Consider the following 6,079-nt stretch of genomic DNA (forward strand, 5'->3'; position numbering starts at 1 on the left):
GTGTGTCCTGTTTGATGCCATAACATTTCCCCCTCCCTTGTCCCCTCCTTGCTTGGGCTGGCAAGCACCCGTCTTTTCCTGCGCTGCTGCTGCTGCTGTTAAAGAGTTTCGTCTGTTTTCTTTCTGTGAAGGAGGTTCAGCAGCCCCACCTCAGGGTTGCTGCTGGAGGGCTCTGTAAGGGAGGTGGGGGGCGCTGGGCCAGAAACCCCAGGTTCTGCTGAAGTCTTCACACTAACAGCACGGGAGGCAGGCAACGTGGGGGCTGCGATGCCAGCCTGGGAGAGAAGAGGGGCTGCTGTGCAGAACTGTCCCCGGCGGAGGATGCTCCGGAGACCTTTGTGCATTGAGCCTAGGAGAACGATCTATTGAGTTGGGGGGGTGGTGGTGTTTGTCTCTTCCCTGCCTTCGTGCCCATATTTAGCAAAGAATTGTATTCATATTGGCTGTTGTTTCCAATGCCTGAAGGTCAACCTTAGCCTGTCCTCGGTCCTCAAAGCCAGAGGGCCAGGTATTACAAAGCATGGATATTTCGGAGGCAGGGAGGCTGTTGGGGGGAGCCATTCTCAGCTCTTGGCCCTGTTAAGTCAGGGGTGTCCAATCTTACCCAGTTTAGGACTTTTGCGTGTGTGAAGCAGAACACCTAACGGTGCTTCTCAACCTCGGCTGCATGAAGATGCGTGGACTTCAACTCCCCAAATTCTGGCTGGCTGAGGAATTCTGGGAGTTGAAGTCCACACAACCTCAAGTGGCCGTGGTTGAGAGCATTGTCCTGACATCGCTGGCAGGTCCTGAAATAGCCCGATCAGCAGCTTATAGCCGGTGTAGGATTTGGTATCTCGGAATACGTTCGGCTGTTTCTGCTTTGCTGTTTGCAGAGAGTGGCCAGTTTGGAGTTTTGACTAAGCCAAGACGGGCAGTTCGGCCTTCCGGTGTTTTGAACCTCCCACGGGGGCTTTAACAAAAGTGGCCGTTGTGTGTCTTTGTGCAGCAGGGAATCCCAGGACCTTGAGCAAAAGCAAAATCTCTCCTGAGTTTTTCCTTCCATCTGGGGATGGCTTGCTTGGTGGGAAGGTTGGCTGCACCTGTGTCCCGTTTTTAGTTTTTAGTGTTTGGCTGGAGAGTTTCTCACAGCCAGGGCAAGGTCAGCTGGTGCCAGCCTTTGCTGAGAAAGCAGAAGGAGCCTGTCAGCTAGCCTGCTGCTTTATTTTTATTCGATTTTATTTTATTTATTTCTGCCTCCCCCTGAAGCCTTTCCTGCCAGGAGGGAAAGAAAATGCGTAGGCTGCTTTTCCAAGCATCTGGGGGACTGTGATAGATCCGTGGCCTTATCTGGTTCTTGCACCTGTTTCAGTGCTGGTTGCATCTCTCCGGGAACTGCACCAACACCGGAGTGTCCGACATCTGCGTCCCCCAAGGCTTGGTATTCTTGGAACAGCATGCAGAGAGTTGAACAGGAGAGGGTCTCTACAAATGCTCTTTCCTGTCCCTATAGTTCTCCCCCCCCCTTTGTTGGTGGACTTGGTTGTAAGAGGCAGGCTGATGGTTTAAGGGAACACTCCATTGTGTGAGTTTGGAAGACCTTCGAAGGAGAACCGAAATCCTTGTTTCAGTGCTGTTAGTGTGAGGTTTAAGAGGGGTCTTGCTTAGCCTATCAATCAGACCCAAATTGTTCTGAAACCTGGAATTGGCACAACTGGGGTCTCTCTTCCAGCAGATGAGCTGGCTCAGCTTTTCCCAGGGGTGTTGAAGAATCTGCATCAGGAGGCAAGAGTTTTTATTTGCTTTAAAATGCACCTGGGTTTTCTCTCCTTGCACCACCCATTTCCTTCCAAGCACACACTTTAAAATAACGTTCTGGCTGACTTTTTGTGTTTTTTAAATAAATAAAAAAAAATCTAATTGTTTTGTTACAAATAAAATAAGTGGCAATATTTTTTTCGGTAATTTTTCATAGGAAAAAGTGTGATTTGTAAACAAATTGTACAGTTCTGAAGTTTGGGATACATAAAATAACTGTACTGAGTGGCACGCTGTAAATGGGGTGGGGGGGGAGAGATTATTTTCCGTACAGTGTATATGGGGAGAAATCTTTTAATTCGGGTTGATTTAGGAAGAAATACAGTTCCCTGTCAAGGGTTTGAATTTTTTTTTTCTTGTATAGAATGCTGCATTTAACTAAATAAAAGCTGAAAAGCACCACTTGATTGAGTTCGGGGTTTGGATCAGTGTGTTGTTTTTTTCTTTAAACTTTGTGCAGTGCTAGTTTATGCCTTGTTTATGCCTTGAAAGGTTTAGATGTGTTTCCTATTATTAACTATAATCCTTAATTACAATAGTAAAAAGTAATACAAACTGCGAAAAGGAGAATGGAAAGAAAGAATGAAAAGTGGAAAAAAGAGTATGATAAAGGAAAAGAAATATATATAAGGAAGTGACTTCCAACCTTCATCACAAGAAGTATAAACAAATTTAATAACTCTTTACCTCCTGTAAGGTTAAACAGATATCGCTTCATCCCATATCCTGTCCCTCATCTACAAGCGAATCTGTAAAACAAGTTTTCAATCCTGGAGTCAGCAAAAAGTCCGTAAAGGGTTTCCAAAACATCCTACAAAAAATGTTTTCTTTTAATCTTGATCAAGTAAGCCAATTTTATACTCCTTCCTTTTACTTCTAACAGTTCTCATTCTTTAATTCAATCAAATATTCTTCTAGGACTTGATTTCTCTCTTTTTTTTTCTTGGAGAAGCATAGATCTCTTCAAGGTTTATAACAAGCCTCTTTGTAGATCCGACTAGAACAGTGGTTCTCAACCTTTTTAATGCCGCGACCCCAACCGGTCGTAAGTCGAGGACTAAACCGGTCGTAAGTCGAGGACTACCCAACCGGTCGTAAGTCGAGGACTACCCAACCGGTCGTAAGTCGCGGACTTTCCCTGCCCGGGAGCGCCGCGCATACGTGGTTCCGCCCCCTGCGCCGGCCGAGGCGTAGCTGGCAAGCGGCAGAGACAGAGCAGGCCGACCACCAGCTGGCCCAGCCCAAGGGAGGTAAGGCACCCGCCGGAAAAGGGGGAAAAAAATGGCGGACAAAAAAAATGGCGGACAGCCTTGCTTGGTGACCCCCGTGAAATGGTCGATCGACCCCAAATGGGGTCCCGACCCACAGGTTGAGAACCACTGGACTAGAAGAACATTTTCCAGGGTCATCCTCTTGGCTTATCATATTCCCCCTTTTAAGATTTAAAACTTCAGCCAGTTTCCTTATATATATCTAGTAAAGTGTCCTTCTGAATCCTTCTCTTGGCCTGCCAGTTGAAGTTTCGCTTTCTGTAATTTCTCTGCCGTGTCAAATAAAAACTTCCTAGCCCTCCTGATTTTGCAACGAGCACCAAAGCAGTTTCTCTTTCTTGAAGTCTGGAACCGAACGGCCCATCCGTCTTCCATTTTTGCATTCTTCTCTTAACCCACAAGGTGGTGCAGGATGCCAAGCGAAAGGCTGGAAAGAAAGCCACGAGTGCGGCTGCAACCATATTGGTGCAGATCAAGGAGAGAAGAAATTTAGGGGCATTTTGGCTTTGTACACCCAGCTCTTCACTTACACGTGAAACGTGTAAGGGGGAAAGCAAATGCTTTTTCTCCAATAGTGCCAGACTCTTGGGGAGGGGGAAACCTGGCATCCCACAGTGGCCGAACCAAACAACTGAACGGGGAGCAGATGGGCGTCCTGCCCCTGTGACTAATACAATTCATTCTGCAGGAAAAGTGAAGCCAGTGCTATATTTAACTTGCCAAGGAAAGTTTATTTACATAACTATTTCTCTTCTTTTATGCCTTTGGCCCCCAAACAGACGTCCTTTTTATCTTTATCTCTTGTTTGGTGAGAGTACAGTATACCAATATTTCACAACCCAGTCCCTTCGATGGTGCTGGCAGAAATCATAATAAAAAAAAAAACGGTTTAAAATTTTAATCTGGGCAGGCAAAGCCTGTCCTTAAATTCACAGAGTGCCAGTTTACTGCCTCTGTTCACCCTTTCCTGGCAGACTCTCTGAAAAAAAAGGCAACTCGCTCATGCAGGTGCCTTCCCCACCTGGTCGTCTGCCAACGTGACCTCTCTCCAAATTAGGTCTTGAAGGTGTCTGGCTATTAGGGCTGAGGTGGGTCTCCTTGGAGTAAGGCCACACGTGAATGGAGGGGAGCTGTTCTTTTCAACGGGAGGCCCACTACTTTTCTCAGGCTGGCCCCCCTCTCCCCATTTTGCCCTGCTTACGCCAGGCACCCGGGCCCTAGGGAATCTTTGCCATCCACACCAGAGGAGCACAGAGGGGCGATTGTCACCCAGCATCTCCCAGCTGCAGAGGAACAAACGTCGCTTTGACACGTGCAGCTGAAGCTATCGAGGCAGAGCCAAACAGACTGGACCTGCAAGCCCCCTCGGCGCAGTATCGTTGGGTGGGAGTTTGCCCCCTATGTAAGGGTCCATCTCCCACTGTATCCCTGCAGCCGCCACTTGTGAAGCACAATAAGCCTGCGGTCCCTAGTTCTAATCCAGAGGTGTCTATCCTTGTCAACTTTAAGACCTGTGGACGTTCAAAGTTACAACCGCACTGAAAAAGTGACTTATGGCCGGTCCTCGTACTTACAACCGTCGCAGCATCCTCACCCACACGTCAGAATTTGGGCGCTTGGTAACAGGTCTGGATTTACAGCGGTTGTGGCATCCAGGGGACATCTATCATCATTTGTGATTCTTTTCCCAATTAAGCACATCTTCTGCTCACCAATATCCTCTCTAGTGCTGTTCTCTTTCTTTCTAGCTTGTTTATCTCCTGGTAATGGCTTTACCTCTCTAGAAACGGCTACCCTGAGGTAGACTGCTTGGGGACAGGGAGGCTTCATTCCAGTGCATCAGCTAGCCTTCTACCTCAAGAGGTCTGCAAATTTGCAGCTGGATTCTCTTGCTTTGTGCCAGGAGTCTCAGCTGGGGTTCTTGATGCCTTGATGTGCTCCTAGCAGTGGCACCCCGGTTTTCTCCCGCCACCCCCTCTCCCCAATCTCATCCTCAGTCAAAAGCTATCAGCACCAGCCCTTCACGGCAGGTCACTGTCCTCATGACACACACACTCTGGGCCGTTTGTTCCCCTCTGCGATGACTTCAATGCGGTGTTGACATCCTCCTAACTGTTGGCAGAGAACCACATGGCACTGAATCACATGCAAGAGGCTTGTTTTGTACCCAGAACTGCACATCTGGGTGGGAGGTGGGTTCAAGAAAGAAAAAATAGTCGTAAGCAAACGTTGGCCAGGGAGAAAAGACAAACCTGGGTAACCTTGGTAAGGCCACACTTGGAATACGCATCCAGTTTTGGTCACCACGATGTAAAAAAGATGTTGAGACTCTAGAAAGAGTGCAGAGAAGAGCAACAGAGATGATCAGGGGACTGGAGGCTAAAACATACCAGGAACGGTTGCTGGAATTGGGTATGTCTAGTTTAATGAAGACAAGGATGAGAGGTGACAGGATAGCAGTCTTCCAGTATCTCAGGGGCTGCCCCAAAGAAGAGGGAGTCAAGCTATTCTCCAAGGCGCCTGAAGGCAGGACAAGAAGCAACGGGTGGAAACTGATCAAGGAGAGAAGCAACCTGGAACTAAGGAGAAATTTCCTGACAGTTAGAACAATTAACCAGTGGAACAACCTGCCTCCAGAAGCGGTGAATGCTCCAACACTGGAAGTTTTTAAGAAGAGACTGGACAGCCATTTGTCTGAAATGGTATAAGGTTTCTTGCCTGAGCAGGGGGTTGGACTAGATGACCTCCAAGGTTCCTTCCAACTTTATTATTATCATTATCTAGGCGCTGGAAGCAGACCCAGGCCAGGTGGCAATCTGCCAGTGCTGCAATAGGGTGAAAATCTGGAACAATGCAGGCTTGCTTTGACATCTGTAGCATCTTCTCTGCCTTTTAAATGCACTATTTTAGGGGTGCAGATGTGTTGGCTGCTCGTTCCACCTTTGCCTGACACACACACACCCCAGCAAAGTGGGTTGTATCATTGAGCGAAAAGGGCCAAAGACAGACAC

The sequence above is a fragment of the Protobothrops mucrosquamatus genome, unplaced genomic scaffold (assembly GCF_001527695.2).
Source record: "Protobothrops mucrosquamatus isolate PMUCROS unplaced genomic scaffold, P.Mucros_1.0 scaffold640, whole genome shotgun sequence".
In the NCBI taxonomy this organism is placed as follows: Eukaryota; Metazoa; Chordata; class Lepidosauria; order Squamata; family Viperidae; genus Protobothrops; species Protobothrops mucrosquamatus.